The sequence below is a fragment of the Myotis myotis genome, unplaced genomic scaffold (genome assembly GCF_014108235.1).
Source record: "Myotis myotis isolate mMyoMyo1 unplaced genomic scaffold, mMyoMyo1.p scaffold_m19_p_2, whole genome shotgun sequence".
Lineage (NCBI taxonomy): Eukaryota > Metazoa > Chordata > Mammalia > Chiroptera > Vespertilionidae > Myotis > Myotis myotis.
The window spans coordinates 43,923,268-43,941,158 of NW_023416324.1; the positions used below are offsets into that span (position 1 = coordinate 43,923,268).

General features: G+C 39.8%; 1 pseudogene; it reads left to right on the forward strand.

The window, feature by feature from the left end:
- Positions 1-8,919: 8,919 nt before the first annotated feature.
- On the forward strand, positions 8,920-9,310 carry LOC118677016 (annotated as a pseudogene).
- The last annotated feature ends 8,581 nt before the right edge of the window (positions 9,311-17,891 follow it).

Consider the following 17,891-nt stretch of genomic DNA (forward strand, 5'->3'; position numbering starts at 1 on the left):
TGCCATTCAAGCCTGGGTGCCACAAAAGTTTACCTCTGAACAAAATGGGCCTGCAGCAAATCTGAAGTCATTTGCTTCTGCTTCCCTTCCCCTGCCTTTCCAATGCCTCTCTTCCCCTCTAGATCCTTAACTACCTGTTTGAGTCACCTGTTTAGCTCCTAGTTAGCATCAGTTCATCAATCTGTCCCTCTTTACCCTACTCCTAAATCCCTTCCAAAATACTAGGGTAGAATGGTTATTTGTAGATTTCCAAAAGTCATTTTGGGGGCAACTACTAGGTGCTAGGCACTTTGAATACTTAAATTTACTTAATCCTCTCAATAAGTCAGCAAACTAGGTATTGGTAATCCTCGGATGCAAAACTACTACATCTCTAATGCCAAGCACTGATTCTAGGGAACAGTAAGAACTCAAACATGTTTATTGAATGAATGCATGTCATCTTGGCTGAGAGCTAGTAACTAGAAGAGATGCCATTCAACCCCAAGACTGACTCCATGGCTTTAAATGCTTTTTCCTCTATAGCAGGGTTCAGCAAAATTTTTCCGAAAAGGGCTAAATATTTAGACTTTAAGGGCCATACAGCCTCTATTGCAACTATCAACCATCATAGCACAAAAGTAACCATAGACGACACATAAACTCATGAATGTGGCTGTTCCAAGAAAACTTTATGAATGGACACTGAAATTTGAATTTTATATAATTTTCACATCGTGAAGTATTATTCTTCTTTTGATTTTCCCCAACCATTTAAAAATGTAAAGGCCAGTCTTACCTATGGGCCATAAAAAATTGACAATGGACTGGATTTGGCTTATAGGCCATAGTTTGCCAACCTCTGCTCTACACCAGGCTCCCACTCTCTCTTTAATATATACATATATATGTTTTTATTGGTTTTTAAAGAGAAGGAAAGGGAGAGAGAGAAACATGGATGTGAGAGAGAAACATCAATCAGCTGCCTCCTGACACACACCCCGACCAGGGATTGGGCCTGCCACCTGGGCATGGGAAGGGGACTGGCAATGAAATTGGCAACCTTTTGGTGCACAAGATGATACTCCAGACAGGGCCAAAGCTCCACTCTCTTAAGTCCTCCCGCCAACTAAGTGGAATGAGGAGAATTCTAGATGGTAGAATTTCAGACCCTGACCAGTTAAATAGGCTCAAATTTTTCAGCTGCCTCTGAAGTTCAGCCTCTCTCTCAAAAACCATGTGCTAAGCCACAGCCTCTCATCAGTGCCTGGGATACATAATGTCTTTCCTCTAACCATAGCTCTGCACACTGACTTTCAAAAAAGTTCTAGATTATTTCAGGATAAAGTCAGGTGCTAAATAATAAAGTTGGGCCATTCCAAGAGGGCAATTACCTAATCTGTTAATGAAAGAGTAGTCACATATCATAGCAGAATCTCCTCTGGTATATTTATTACGGGCAAAATTAAGATAAGTGAAACTTGCTTTATCTCCTTATTAAGTCAGAAAAATGACTACATATCTTTTCCAGATAAGAAGCTGTTTAGAAGACGAAGCTCTATGATATTTTATAATGTAGTTTTCCTTTTCTTCCTACCAAGGAAATTCAGAATAACTTGCCTCACTGTAAATCACAGTAACTAGTTGTTTTTTCTCTCTCCAAATGAGACATTGCCTGACAACTAACATGTGGCAAGATCTGAAAAGTTTCCACAAATTGGTAAAATTCTTTACATGAATATGTAATGTAATCTTCTTGTTAAACAAGAATAGATAATTTCTCCCAAAATGAATGCAATAAAGGGGCATAGAAAGAATAAATAATTCTAATACTGTTCTTTAATTCTGCTTGTAATTTTCCAAATTCCAGACTGATGGCAACATAGTGGGCCCATTCTACTACACACTATTTCAAAATGTTCCTGCTTGTTGGACAAAAACATAGGGACAGTGGTTACTAAAAAGCCCCAAAATGTAGTAAACTTGCATCACTTTATAGCAAAATAAAAAAGTCAATAATTTGTCATATTTACTTATATTATTTGTGCCTGCATTCAACAAACATTTATTGAGCACCAATTATGGGCCAGGCATTGGGGATCCTATAAAAATAAAGTTTTTGCCCTCAAGAAAATTACAGTTTAAATTATGAAGATGAATGATGATAACAGTATTATGTTAAGCACAGAATCACTGATTATGTATCTGGTACTGTGCTAAATGATCTACTTACATAATTTCATTTAATGCAACCATTCCCTGCCTCCAAAAGGTAGGTGTTATTATTATTCCCATTTTACATATTTAAACACTAAGGCTTAGATAGGCTCACTAACTAGCCCATGGTTATATAGCTAGTTAGTAGGTAGATCTGGGATATAAACCCAAGAAGACCGACTCTAGAACCTACTAAACTAGAAGTTGTGCATAAATATTGATACTACTGTATTTATTGGTACCTGTTCTAAGAGAGAGATAGATAAAGTGCCACAAATATTAAAGAAGGGAGAGGTAACTTTTGATTAAGTCAATCAAGGGAGACTCCATGGAGCTGGGATAGAGAAAGCTTTGAAATGGGAAGAAGAGAGGAAGGAAATGCTAGGCAGAGGAAGCAGCACAAGCAATGGCACAAAAGATGGGAAACGTAGGGCAATGTTTAGGGAAACGCAGGTAGGTCCAGTTTGGTGCCAACTGTACATTAATGGGAGAAGCAGGAAATGAGGTAAAAAGCCAGGTGAGGGTCTAGTCATAGAAGGTCATTAAAAGTAGACATTTATGGCTATGCCCTTGGCAGTCCCGGATCTGTCTCTTGCGTCAACAGTGTTTGGACAAAACAGACCCAGGACGCCCCTTCTTCCAGCCTCAGACCACCCTCCTGCGTCTTATCCAGTCACTACCTTCAGAACCACCTCCGGGACCAACACACCATTTTGGGTTTTTTCTACCTTAACTCCTTATTGCCAAACAACCATGAGCTCCCAAATTCATCAGAATTATTCCACCGAGGTGGAGGCTGCAGTCAACCGCCTGACCAACCTGCCTCTGCGGGCCCCCCACACCTACCTTTCTCTGGGCTTCTATTTTGACCCTGAAGACGTGGCGTGAGTTAGCGGAGAAGTACGAGGGCGCTGAGCGTCTCTTAAAGTTGCAAAACCAGCGAGGTGGCCGCATTCTCTTCCAGGATGTGCGGAAGCCTCCCCAAGGTGAGTGGGCAAAACTCAGGCCACCATGGAAGCTGCCCTGGCCTTGCAGAGGAACCTGACCCAGGCCCTTGTGGAGCTGCAGGCCCTGGGTTCCACCTGCACAGACCCCCATCCCTGTGACTTCTGGGAGAACCACTTCCTGGATGAACAGCTGAAACTCATCAAGAAGATGGGCAACACCTGACTCACCTCCGCAGGCTGGCCGGTCCCCCCACCGCCTCATGGCTGGGCTGGGTGAGTATCTCTTCGAAAGGCTCAGCCTCAAGCATGACCAGGAGCCTTTGGAGCCCAGAGGCCTTTCAGAGGCCCCTCTGCATTCCCCTGATGTCTGGCTTTTACCTGAGCCTCTCCCCAAAACTACTAGCCATTCTTTAACCACCCTGAAGCTCTCTCTCATCCATTGTACCAAATGAAACAATAAAGCTTTTTGCAGCAAAAGAAAGAAAGAAAGAAAGAAAGAAAGAAAGAAAGAAAGAAAGAAAGAAGAAAGAAAGAAAGAAAGAGAGAGAGAGAGAGAGAGAGAGAGAGAGAGAGAGAGAGAGAGAGAGAAAGAGAAAGAAAGAAAGAAAAAAAGAAAAAAAGAAAGAAAGAAAGACATTTACATGATGCTCTAGTGCGCAAGATCCTGTGTGACAGCTATTAGCTTCACTTTACAAAGGAGAAAAGTGAAGTTCAAAGTTGGCAAAGTTACCAGCCCAGGGTTATGTAGCCAGAAAGTTTTAGATCTCATTAATTTATTCAAAAGATAATCATTGGTGCAGGTACTGTGCCATGTACTAAAGACAACCATGAGCTAGACATAGTCATCCATGTCTGGCTCCGCCAGTCTAGGTAGGAAAGACAACCATTATTACAATCAGCTTTGGTGTGTGCTTCAGGGGAAGAAGTGTGAGGTGTTCTGTGACCCACCTGGAGGCAGGGAAGGCCTCAAGAATGAAGTTCCTTTAAGTCTAGATCTGAAAGATGCACAGGAGTTAGCTTGATATTGATGGTGGGATGGGATATATGATAGAGAGAATATTCCAAGCAGAGTATTCTAAATATGTGTGAAGGCCCAGAAGGGAAAGAAAATGTGGCATCTTCCAGACAGTGAAGAGTTTAAAGAGTTTAAAGAATGGAGTCAAGAAAGCAATAGCTAGCAAGATTAGTAGACACCAGATTCTGAGGACAGAGGGGCAGGCTTTGAAAGTTTTTAAGTAAGAGGTGGGTGGTAGGAGGGGTGACATAGTTGGATTTAGGTATCAAAAGGACTGTAAAGCTGTAGAGAGAGTCAGAATTAGATAGGGTGGGATGGGGACCAATCTGAAGGTGTTTGGAACTCAAACCTAAGACTATTTGATCTGATAATTGTGGCCTCATCACTTTCTATCTGCTCTTTCTTGGGAAGCTTTAAAGGAGATGAAGACATCAGCAGATTTGTGTATTGGAAAGATTAGCCTAGAGCTGCATGGAGGAGTCAATGATGATTCATTCATCCCTTTTTTATTCATTCAATAAGTATTTGTGGAGTGCCTATATATTATGCACTAGGTACTATGTGGTAGTTTTAGGTCTAGAGACAGAAAGGATGGTATGTCATTAGCAGAGCTGCAAAGACACTTTTAAAGTCCCATGTCTAATATCCCTTTAAGAACCAATTCGAAAGCTCTCATCCAAAAAGCTTTCTTTCCTGATCTCTGCCCTTCCAACACTACTTAAAACTGTCCTTAGTATCGCCACTTAGTCTGTTCTATGAAATCACATGGCCCTGCTGCTACTACTTCAGAACCATTCACTAATTGCTGCACATGTGTCTTATCTCAGCTGTTCCTCAGGCCTTTTACCTGCATTGTGTTTAAGTTCTGGAGTGCCCAATGGGGTGCTGGACACACAACAAATGCTTAGCTAAGAGGGCTGAGTGACTGGATGAATGAATGAATGAATGAATGAATGAATGAATGAATGAATGAATGAGTGAATGAGCCGCTCAATGAATAAATGAATTAATGGACGGGATTAAATGAAGACAATCTTTAAATGTTTGCTGCTATGTTATATTTTATCATGTTGGGTTCCATTCTCCTATCATTCCTTGAAGACACTAGTTACATACTTTTTAACTTACAATTTTTAAAAAATCAGCCCTGTACATACCATATCACCCTCCAGTCATTACAAATTCTTTCTTTTTATAACATGCATTAAAGGCCTGATGACTCGGATTATAAACATCATAGTAGTCAGTATTGCAAAGCAATTCAAGAGAGAAATAGATTTGTATGCTTGATATTTTTTAAAATGCCTCCTAAATGTAAAACATGCTTTGTATCTGCTGATAAACACCTATTTCCACAGGGAAAAGGGAACATGCATTAAATGATTCAGATGGGTCAATAAATGTGCTAGTTGTATTTGCATTCTTTCATTTTAAGTTTGACAGCAAAGCAGTAGAATACATGCAGGAATTTTTACTGCTCAGATTTTTACTTGTCTACTGGATGTAACTTGATTGAGCAGGGAACATGTTTTGCCTCATGTGGACTTCAATTGGTCTTTACCCAATTGTAATAGGGAACTAGCACCTCCCCTTTAAAAGGCTGGTATCTCTGGGGGGAGCAGTGTCCAGTAGCTTTGTTTCAGCAGCTGGTTTAACTCACCTGCCTTATGCTCTCTTGTTAACTGTTCGTACGTAGGAGCCATGTTGCTGTTTAAGGTCTAGAAGCTTGTTGCTTTCCATCTGGTTCTATGCTTTGTTATAACTTGGTGACTCGGGTTTGTTTCTATTCTGTTTTAATCCCTCAATTCCTGATTCTTTGCTTAATAAATCACTACAAATTTGGTGGCTTAAAACAACAGCAATTATTTTTCTCACAGTTCTGGAAACCAGAAGTCCAAAATCAAGGTGTAGGCAGAATTGGTTCTTCCTGCAGGCTCTAAAACTATGGTACATTTGCACCATGAAATAATATGCAGAAGTAAGAAGTTTCCTACTTTTCTCCCAACTTCTGGGGCTGTCAGGCATCCTTGGTGTTCCTTGGCTTGTGGCGGCATCACTCCAATCCCTGCCTCTGTCTTCTCACGGCCTTCTCCTCTATATGTCTCTTCCTCTTCTGTCTCTTATAGAAAGATGTGCCATTGGACTTCCAGCCCATCCAGTTCACCCAGGATGATCTCACCTCCAGATCCTTAACTCAATTCCATCTGCAAAACCCCTTTTCCAAATAACGTCACATTTACAGGTTCTGGGTTGGCATATCTTTTGGGGTGGGCACCATTCCACTCACTACAATACTTAAAGCTGTTCTTTGTTTTTTTAATACTGAAAACCTCACCTGAAAAAATAAAATAATTATTATTTCAAGTCTGAGATTCTCTAGCTGCTAACCCCGTTTTCCCATCCAGTAACACAATTGTTTTATAATAAAACTTTCATTAAAAGTACATGACACATATAAATGAATCAATAACCCAAGCTTTCTTAGAATTTTAACCGGTTAAAATGCGTTAATACCTGTAAAGCACTCAATATGAGACCTGACACATGGAGTGCATCACACAAGTTAGATGTACCGTGTCTGAGGTACACAAGAGGTGCTGTTTCTCATGAGCTCCGCAGTACAGCACACGAGGATGAAAGCGGGAGAAGAGGAAATCAGATAGATTGTGTTTTAGAGAGAAATGCGAAAAGCAAGCCCTGAACCATGCAGTGTCTAGGTGAAAGGTTTTCAGTGCTTGATTGTTTATAAAGATGTGCACTTTTCTACTTCTCTAAATTTTCCAGGCATAACATACTCTCATTTTATAGTGGAAAGAAAATAACTATTGAAAAAGGCACTCTATTAAAAAAGGAACATTCTTTGTAGGCCAAACACTCTGATAGGAACTCACTGTTTCAGCTGGGAACTAACAGAGGTCAGAGAAAGAATGGGCAAAACATGTAGAAACATCAAGATAAATAAAAATAGTAATAAAGAGTCCATGGCATTTTAGAAGGGTGACTATGTCTGTTATGTTAAGAGCTTTCATTAGGAAAAGAAGAATATTAAATGGAATGATGAAGGAGAGGAGCAGCTAAATGAATACTTTGAATGAGTATTTATTGGAGAAGACAATAGGGACGCTCCTATTCCAAGGACACATTTTATGGTGAAGCAGAAAATGGCCTTGACAGAGATTCTTGGGTCTCTGAGGAGAAGGGGATGGCGCAACTTGAGGGACTCTGTGCAATAAATCACCAGGACCAGATGGCATTCATCCATGGGTTCTGAAGGAGATAAAGTGGGAAATCATGAGTGCAGTGACAAGGATGTATCATAGATGCTTAAAAACAGCCAATATCCCTGAAGATTGTGAAGTCATTAATATGGTGTCACATATGTATGGGGGGGGTGTATGTGCCTGCACATGTATGCATATGTACAAGCTCCTTGCATGCTCTGGGGCTTTTGGGAGCAATGGAGGAAGATTTTCTTTCTTTTTTTTTTTTTTTTCAAGAACCAAGGAAGATTTCTTGATGAAACAAAGGACAAAGAATATTTAGATAGTTGAATGATTTTGAAAAGATACAAGATTAAATTTTAGAGATGTTTAATAACATTTAAGCAGTTATTGTCCAGGTACTCTGAGATGCTGGTGATATGGAGATAAATAAGCATGCCCTCTTGCTAATGGGAAGGATTATAGCCTAATAATTTCAGTTATTTTAATGGTCTTGCTATTGGCTTTGGATGACAATTGGCAATGTAGTATCTTCAAACACTACTAGAGGATACCAGAAACACCTGGTAATTTTTTTCATGCAATTTACAAAATCTGGAAATAGCCCAAGTGCCCATCAATAGATGAGTGGGTATAAAACTATGGTACATTTACACCATGAAATAATATGCAGCAGTAAAAAAGAAGGATCTCTTACCCTTTGAGACAGAATAAACATTTCCAGATCCGTCAGCCATGTATGAATAAAGACAGAAAATCCAACCCAAACTGGCCTAAGCAAAAAGATGCTTCATCAGCTCTCATAGTAGAAAAAGCCAAGAATTGTTCTAGCTTCTGGCACAGTTTGATATGGAACCAAATAATGTCATCAGAACAGACTTTCCATCTCTCTTAGCATCGCCTCTTCCATGTTGGTTTTCAGTTCCCCTTACACTACAGTGTAGGCAGCCCAGATCTTACATCTCCTTGTGAATAAAGTACAGCAGAAAAAAAATGAGTTTCTTTCCCAGAAGTTTCAGGGAAAATTCTCTTCCATCTCATTGGCTCTGATTGGGCCACATGCTCATTCTTCAGCTATCACTGAGGCCAGTGGCATTGATTAGCCAAGCTTAAGCCACATGCCTGCATCTGGAGATGTATGGACTGAGAGAGTAGAAGGGTGGTCTTCAACAGGGAGATTGTTAAATATAGGCTGGGTAACAAAAATGTCTATTAGCCTTGGCCAGTGTGACTCGGTAGAACATCGTCCCATGCACCAAAAGGTCACTGGTTCGATTCCTGGTCAGGGCACATGCCATAGTTGCAAGCTTCATCCCCAATAGGGGGCATGCAGGAGGCAGCCAATCATCTATATTTCTCTCTCTCTCTCCCTTCCTCTCTCTCTAAAATCAATAAAAACATATATTTTTAAAAGTGTCTATTAGATACTGCTCTCATTTCATAGTTCCAAACCACTTCATCAAAGTGGCCTACAAGCCACCAAAATAAAAAAGATCACTCACTCTTTTCCTCCCTGGCTGCTTGAACATCAACCTTCATCATGAAGGACATGGTAGCTACCCGGACCAGGAAGTTCATGACCAACAGGCTACTTCAGCGGAAGCAAATGGTCATTGATGTCCTTCACCCTGGGAAGGCAACAGTACCCAAGACAGAAATTTGGGAAAAACTAGCCAAAATGTATAAGACCACACCTGCTGTCACCTTTGTGTTTGGATTCAGAACCCACTGTGGTGGTGGCAAGACCACTGGCTTTGGCATGATTTATGATTCCTTGGATTATGCAAAGAAAAATGAACCCAAACATAGATTTGCAAGACATGGCCTATATGAGAAGAAGAAGACCTCAAGAAAACAGAAAGGAACGCAAGAACAGAATGAAGAAAGTCAGGGGGACTGCAAAGGCCAATGTTGGTGCTGGCCAAAAGTGAGCTGGAGATTGAACAACAGAAGGAGTCAAGATTCTTCAGTGACTTTATCTGTGGTGATTGTGCAGATTTTTCATGAGAGGGTTAATAAACTAAATTTTTATGTGGGGGGGGGGGGAAGATCAATCACTCTGCCTCGGTTTGGGGCTGGGCCAGAATACCACAGTTATGTCCACCCTTACACCAAGGGGCTGCCTCAGTGGAATAGTAACTCCTGCTTATTTCTCAAGTGACACCTCTGCTGTGTAACTTTTCCTGTATCCTTCAGGCTGAATAGGTCACTCCCTTCACAGAGTTCTTATTGGCGCTTACACTATATTGCCATTAGTTGTGTTGCAGGCTTATGTTCCTCCTGACTGTGAGTTCCTTGAAGATAGGGTTGGGGTTTTTTTAAATATACGTTTCTGTATCCTTTGCACCTGGAACAATACCTGATAAAGGAGGCATATGATGCCCGTTATTTGAGTGAATTATCCTGAGATGGTGGAAGAGGACACCCCATAGCAATTCTGTGAGCAGGAGATCAACCTGCATCTTGCTCAGTCTTTCTGAGCTTCAGTGTCCACATCCATAAGATCACTGAGGAAAAAAATGTTTCCAACTCCCTGACACACTGGGGCACAAGTGATAATAAAGCAAAGCTGAGCATTAAGCATAGACAGTCCTGGAAGGCTGGGCATTATCAGACATACAGACTAAAAACTGCAGACAGTGATTACAGAGTTAGACAGTTAACTTAAAAAGAAAGTCACAAATGTCAGAGAATACAGTCAATGAGAACTCAGTCGCTCACAGAATTAGGAGGTACTGAGCTAAGGACTAATTCTGTTGACTCTGTTTGTTTTTAAACTGTCAGTGGTACCAAGAAAGGGCGGAAGGGTAGGAATAAGTCTGCAGAAAACTGGCCTTGACTATGGCCAATCCAAGATCTGATTTCCTACCCTCAGTTGAGGTGGGAAAAAGAGACTCAACAATAGGTATTTACTAAGCACCCTGTGCCAGGTACTAGAGCTACAATGATGAATGACAAATACAGTCCCTCATCACTAGCCTCACATACTATTGGCCAGAGCTGCAAGAATTACTTTCTCCTATCTCACATATGTAAGACTGAGGCAATACCTACAAAATGCCTTAAACTCTCAGATAAACATTATATAAACGGAAACACACTTAACTAAGAAAATCGTTGTGTGTATTAACCTTTCAAAGAACCAATGTTATCTTAGCAAGATGAGGATGCTATCAATGTGATTCTTTGTCTCAAATAGGAGTCAAGCCAGAGAAGCAAACGTGAGAACAGAAGCTATCTTTAAACCAAGACCCATGCCCAGGGCAATGCTACTATATGCCCACTGCTCACCCGCCTGTAGGAGTGCAATCAGAACCATGCCCCTTGCCACCCTTCCTGTGCCACCCAGCACAGGCAATGTGTGTTGTCACAGGGATGCAGAATAGCAACGAATGATGCTGATGCTTTCCTTTCTGCCTCTTGAAGATCATCATTATTTCTTGAATGACAATTTGTAAGCTCAACCTAATTACAGCCAAATTGATTAAGAGATGCATAATCTAAGGATTAGCATTCAGGCAAATGCTGCTTAATTTGGCCACCAAGGACTCAGGAGGAAACAGCTGTGTGGTTCAGGAAGCTGTTTGGAATAAAAGAGTGAAATTTTTATTTATTTATTTATTTATTTTTGCCAGTAAAATGCAGCCTTAGTAAACTATTTAGCATCATCACTTTCTTATCTGAACTCTCAAGCTTGTAAATTTCTGGGATCAAATAATACAACGATGTGGTTCCTGGTATCTGTGAGGAAGGCAGAGGCATTGTAGATGGCAGAGATCATCTTGGGCTCCACCCCTTTCTGCCTGAATTCTCTTAACCTCAGACAGTTTAGCCACAAAATAGGGATGATCGGCAATACCTTCCAGGGTTGTTGGGAGGAATATATGGGTAACCACACCTAAATAGCTAGCATGTTGCTTGGGAATGAAGGGGTTTTAAAACAATGTTTGTTCCTTTCCTCCTTCCCTTGTCTTCTAGAACTTTTTATAAATTTTTAAAGCTGTGGGAGTTGTGGGGGGGTTTTGTGTGTTTTTTCTTCTACTAACCTGTTTAAGGTAAGTACATGAATGAAGTATTCAATTTAGAAACGGAAATTTTTTCTTCCATTATGTTTCATAACATATAAGTACTTTACCAAAGAGCCTAAGAATGATGATGAGAGAAAACACAAAAAAAAGCAAGGTGAATAGTTGTGGAAGTTTTCCATGTAGGTTAAAAAGTCATTCTTTTAGCCAGGCTGGCGTGGCTCAGTGATTGAGCTTCGACCTCTGAACCAGGAGGTCACGGGCTCAATTTCCAGTCAGGGCACACACCCAGGTTCCCAGCTCAATCCCCAGTAGGGGGCGTGCAGGAGGCAGCCAATCAATAATTCTCTCTCATCATTGATGTTTCTGTCTCTTGCCCCCTCTCCCTTCCTCTCTGAAATCAATAAAAATATTTTTAAAGTAATTGTTTTAAAGTAAGTCAATAAGGGAGCAAGGAGGAAGATGGGGCAGACAAAAATGCGGGGTATCTGGTAAGAATAGCCACTTAATTGGCATATTTCATGCATTAATTCATTCAGCAGGCTCTTGGCACTTCTATGGCATCTCGGCTCTGCTCTTAGTGGCTTGGGCATGTTGCTTGACCTTTCTGTGCCTTAGTTTCAACATCTATAAAATTAGAAAGATAATAGCGCTTACCTCATAGTGCGGTTAGAATTAGATGAATTAATACATGCAAAATTCTTAGAACGGCGCCTGGCACATGGTAAGTATTGAGTAAATGTCAGCTGTAGTTAGTAATCATAGAGATAACCAGAACAGAACGGTGAGCCAAGGTGTTTTCCCGAGGTCATGTCTAGTGACGCCCAAGAATGAGTTTCGTGGACCAGAAGATTTAAGCAAACGTGTGGAAAATGTATTACAAGCAGATTCAGACTCCCCTTACAGGGAGGGGGGGGTCCAATAACGGGCTGCCCCTCTCAAGCCTTGTAGTCCAGGGGAATATATTTGCTACAAGCCTGCTCTAGATCTACCTGTGTCATCACCTGATTGATTCCCTCAGTTGTTCTTGCCCAGCAAGGGACCTGAACGTCCCCTGTTTCTGTGTGTTCTTTCTCTGTTCCTATGCTGAACTTTCTCTGTTTCTAAGCGTTCCTACACCTTGTGACTGCAGGCCCTCCCTTGTTTTCCCATGCCTCCCGCTTTGAGTCCAGAAACATTTTGTTATTTCTGCTTGGTTGGTCCCATGGTTAGGCTGGCTCAACTGTCGTGTCTGCTCCTGCCTATGTTCCACCTGCCTTTGTTTTCCACTGGACCCCTGACCTATCTGCCTGCGTTTCATGTTAACCCTCTCAATAGTGAGAATAGGAGTAACAATAATAATATTTAAAAGCCCTTAACATCAAGGGTGGCTCATAGTAGGTGGTCAATAAATGCTACCTATTACTACTTAGATAATAAAAGTAAATATGGTTTAAAAGGTATTCTTTTTCATCAAGTTTATTCCATGTCGGAGCTGCCTCCATGTCAAGCAGAAATATAAGAATACCCACTCTGACTTTATTTTTACAGATTATCAAATGGGAAGATAACAAATCATTGCCCCCTTTTACTGAATCTTTTTTGGAGCCCCTGTGAGTTGGATAAATGCTCCGATATCAGGCCACGAGGCAGGCTTTCCAAGGACAGCAATTCCTCAGTTCCCTCTGTGCTCTTACCTCCACCTACTGTCATAAAACACCGAGTCCACACCTAACGCCTCCAGGATGGGGTGGGGAGGTGGGATTGTCTTCCTGTTTCTCACAACTCCAATCCTCTCAGTCACTTTCCTACTTTCCAGTTCTTACCACTCCTTTCAGTGCCCACAAAGATGCAACAAAGCAAACAACTTGTAAAGCCGCACCCCATCTGCCCTCTCTCCGGTTCACTATCTGCTTTGCCTTCTCTCTGCACCTGAACTGATCTATCCTAGCCCACAGGACACACCCAGTCATGTTCACTGATGGAACTAAGGACTTGAATCTGCAAAACAGTATATGTACCAAGAAAACTGTATGCTATTCAGACGTGGGCTCACTGCACATATTTACTCTTTAGTCATTTCTGCTGTAGCTTTAATTAGGGAAGAATACATGTCTCTTAAACAACTTTCAAAATGTGGCAGCAGAAATAATTCAAGGTTACCATGTAAATAAAATCAAAAGGAGTAAATCTCATGACATTGATCATGTAAATGGAATAGAATTGTCTGGATACTTAGAATAGCATTGAACATGGAGGCTTGATTCCAAGCGGACTTTTGCACTATGCCATTAGCAACTCACCCAACAATCAGGGTGCTTGCACTCCTGGGTGCTGTGAGGAATATGAAACATAAGTTAAATCCGTTCTTTGCCTTCAAAGGGCTTATAGTTATAGTTGTAGAAGGAAAAGATACCTGCGATACAGACTATTTCATTGTTGAACAGGTGGTTCTGAGAAAGCACCTCTGTAATTCTGAGAAATGAATGATTCATTTGAGCTAGATTTTAAAAGCACATAATAAAAAGTTGAAGTTCTCAAACTACAAAAATACTGTAAAATTCACTTTAACCACGTTAATAACTTTCCCCCAAATTTATAATTGCATATATATTTCACACAGTCTGCAGAATAATTTAGCTATGCTATACTATATCCTATATTCTTATGAATACTATTAAAAAATACATATTCACATGAGCTACAAAGCTGTAACTCAACATTTCAACAGCCATGGCTTTTAAAAAATTATGGAATTTTAGAGCGGATTCTAATCATTTCTGAACCCAAATAGAGCCAAAGTCTTCTATTTCCTTTTCCAGAAAATTAAGAAACACCTAAAACATTAAAAATATGATTAATAATTTAGTTCTTTAGATTATTCACCTTGTCTGCATTACCCACCTTTCTTTCTTCCTAATGGGGAGCTGCCTGACCTCTGGCCTTTGCATGTGAAGCACTTAGAAGAGCTCTTGGCACATAGTAAGTATTCAACAGCTATTACTGCTATCGCTGCTGCTATTACTAATACCACTCCTACTGTGGCGTCTGCTATTCCTATGACTGTCACTACTATTATTACTATTACAATTAGTGCCGCTGACATTTACCCTCTTCTCCTTCCTCCCCGCTCCCATTCAAAACAAATTGTTCATGACACTCTTGTACTAGCTATGTGATCTTGGACACGTTATTAAGCTTTCTCAAACTCATTTCCTCACTTGTAAAATAGAAATAATGGAGTCGCCGTAACCGGTTTGACTCAGCGGATAGAGGGTCGGCCTGTGGTCTGAAGAGTCCCAGGTTCGATTCCAGTCAAGGGCATGTGCCTTGGTTGCGGGCACATCTCCAGGTGTGCAGGAGGCAGCTGATCGATGTTTCTCTCTCATCGATGTTTCTAACTCTCTATCTCTCTCCCTTCCTCTCTGTAAAAAAAATCAATAAAATATATATTTAAAAAAAAAGAAATAATGGAGTCTATGTGGTACCAAGAATGGTTGTGAAGATTAAACATTAAATGCTTCATGTAATGTCTAGAGTAGCAATTCCCAAACTTTTTGGTTTCAGGGCCCTTTTATTGTCTTAAAAATATCTTAGAAAAAATATCTTGTGTGTGGGGGTTGTAGCTATAAATATTTATGATATTCAAAGTTTAAACTGAGAATTTTGTTTATTCGTTTATTTAAAAGTAACAATAATAAACTGTGTTACATATTGCACGATATATTAATGCAAATAATACATTTTATGGGGAAGAAAAACTATATCCCCCCCCCAAAGTAGTGAGAAGAGTGACATTGTTTTCCATTTACATAAATCTCTTTACCCATCTGGCTTTAACGCCTATTGCTGTATGTTGTTTTGATGGAAATTTACAAAGAAAATCTGGTCTCACACAAACATGTAGTTGGACAAGCGATGAGTATTTTAATAGTCTTTTCATATAACTGTGGATATTTCTCTCTGACTCTACCAATCTGACAAGTAGTAGTTAGGTTAGTTGAGATGCAGCATCTGGAATGATATCTATAAAGTTTTCAGATTCTCGCACTAAAATACACTGGTCTATCTTGTACTTTGAATGGAAACATTTCATTACACAATGTGAAAAAAATCACATTCATGAATAGTGCTCCAATCTCCCTGGAAAGTCTTTAGCTTTGGGAAGCTGACAAGTTCACAGAGCCAGACACAAATCTTCCAAAATTCTAATTTTCACATGAAAGTTCAAATTTTATCATTGGCAACAAATATTGTCAGTTGTTTTTCCTTGAAGTGACAAGCTCACTTCATTCACTTTTTAGAAAATGTCTGCCAAATACCATTTTTTAATAAATGTGGTTCCCCTGCCAGTTGTGCTTTTAAGTAAAAATGGTGTTCCATGAGAAAAAGCAGCCGCTCACTCACACAAGACAATCATCATGCTTTGGTGTGCTTTGGGAGTGCTTTATATTTATTTCCAATTTTGTCATGTGCATTATTGAATAGGTGTGAACTCAAGGGTCTAGATTTAACAAAATAATTTTTATTGCTTCACCAAGGCATTCTTAAGTGAAACTAACATTGTTTTGCCATTTTTCCATGGCAATGATAAATACAACGATACATTAGTGGCAGATTTTGGTGTGACTATTTTGATTCATGTTATGACATCAACAGTTTTACCCACTATTGCTTTTGCGCCATTGGTGCAAATGTCAACACAGTAAAATAAGCAAATAATGTCTTAGTATTATTATGAATATTGTTTGGACCTTATAGACCTCCTGAAAAAGTCTCAGGGATCCCAAAGAACACTTTGAGAACTGGTTATTGACAGCACAGTATATGCTTTCAAAGTGTTAACTAATGTTATAATTAACTATAGGGACTGTATTTTTTAAATGAAAATTCTGAATTATAATATCTCCCATGATCTGCACGTGAATAGGTGCAGAAATGGAGACTGCTCCCCATATCATTTTTGTTCTTTTCTCATTTTGCCTCATATTAGAGTCAAATGTATACCCAACCATCAGACATTAAGGCCCCAAGGACAATGATAATACTGTACCTAAGCCAGTAGTTCAGCACAGCACCGTGCTTTATGCAGAGCAGGCGCTTAATAAATTCTTGTTAAACAAATGATACATGAACAAATTAATAAACTCAAATGAGTTCATTCTGGGCTTTTCAGCAACTTTGGTGGAAGATAGACGTTTAAGTGGTAGAAGGTTTATTTTTGTTTACTTTTAAGGTAGGCATTTCAACTAGAGCACTCTTGTTTGGAAAATTAAATTTGTGTGATAATCAGCCAAGGTTACCTTTTATAGAGAAATAACATTTATTTTTTCTCCTTGTTATATGGAGAATACATGTTAATTGTAGAAAATACAGACAAAAGAAAAGAAAAAGAAAGAAATCACTGGGAATTCCACCACCTAGAATAACTTTTATGCAAATTGTGATATCTTTTTTTCTGTGCAGACACATTACGTCCTGTTTTGTTACCTCATTTTTCATCTAACATTATATCGTGAATACCCTACACCATTCCATATCCTTCTCTAATGTAACTTTTAATATGTTCATTTCATATATTATTTGGATATTCTTCAGAAATAATTGGTTAAGTGGGTTTTGCATGGCTTTTACTTTTTTCCTGCATTACTGTTGTCCCATTTTATCATCAGCCAGAAAAACTAGGAATCAGCAGTAACACCGAATGAAACCGTAAGTAAACTCAAAGGATCCACTGAGCATTTTTACTTTTCTATCATTGTCACAAGCACCATGGCAATGAATAATACACCCATAGCAGAAACAGTCCTGAAAATAAGAAAGAAATAAAAATTTAGAACACCCACAAATAAGATATTTTAAGACCTATCTAGAGAGAAATAAACCTGGATCATGTAGCCAAGAAGAAGGAATTCCCCTCTTGGGAAGCTGCATATGAAAAGTGCTCGGTGATGGGGTGTATGGTAAACTGTTCAGATGGTCCATTGAAAAGTCAACTCGGAAGCTGAAGGAAATGAATGGGCAGAAACATAAAGACTATAATAAGTAGGAATTGAAGTATAAAGAACTCTATTACTGCATTGCTGAAAGGGACATTTAGGTGGAGGTTAAGGGCACCCCATTCTAAATTCTGTTTCTGTTCTTTGAAAGATACTCTCAATCTTGAACTTTTTTCTTAATTTCAAAGATAGTCAGTTGACTATAAAAGAAACATCAAACTAAGAACACTACCAAAGAGAGAAAGTCAGCAGGCAACAGAGTGAGATTGTAAAAAAGAGGGTGAAGGAGTGAAAATGGGTGTCACTAAAAAGAAACTACATCTACCTGTATTTAGAAAAGGCTAATATGCTAAGGCTAATATGCATAGTGACGTCTGACCAGTCGCTATGATGTGCACTGACCAGTAGGGGGCAGACACTCAACACAGGAGCTGCCAAGACACACACTGGCCATTTACAGAGAAATGGCACCACGAACTTGGCACTGACAAAGCCACACTCGGCTTCCC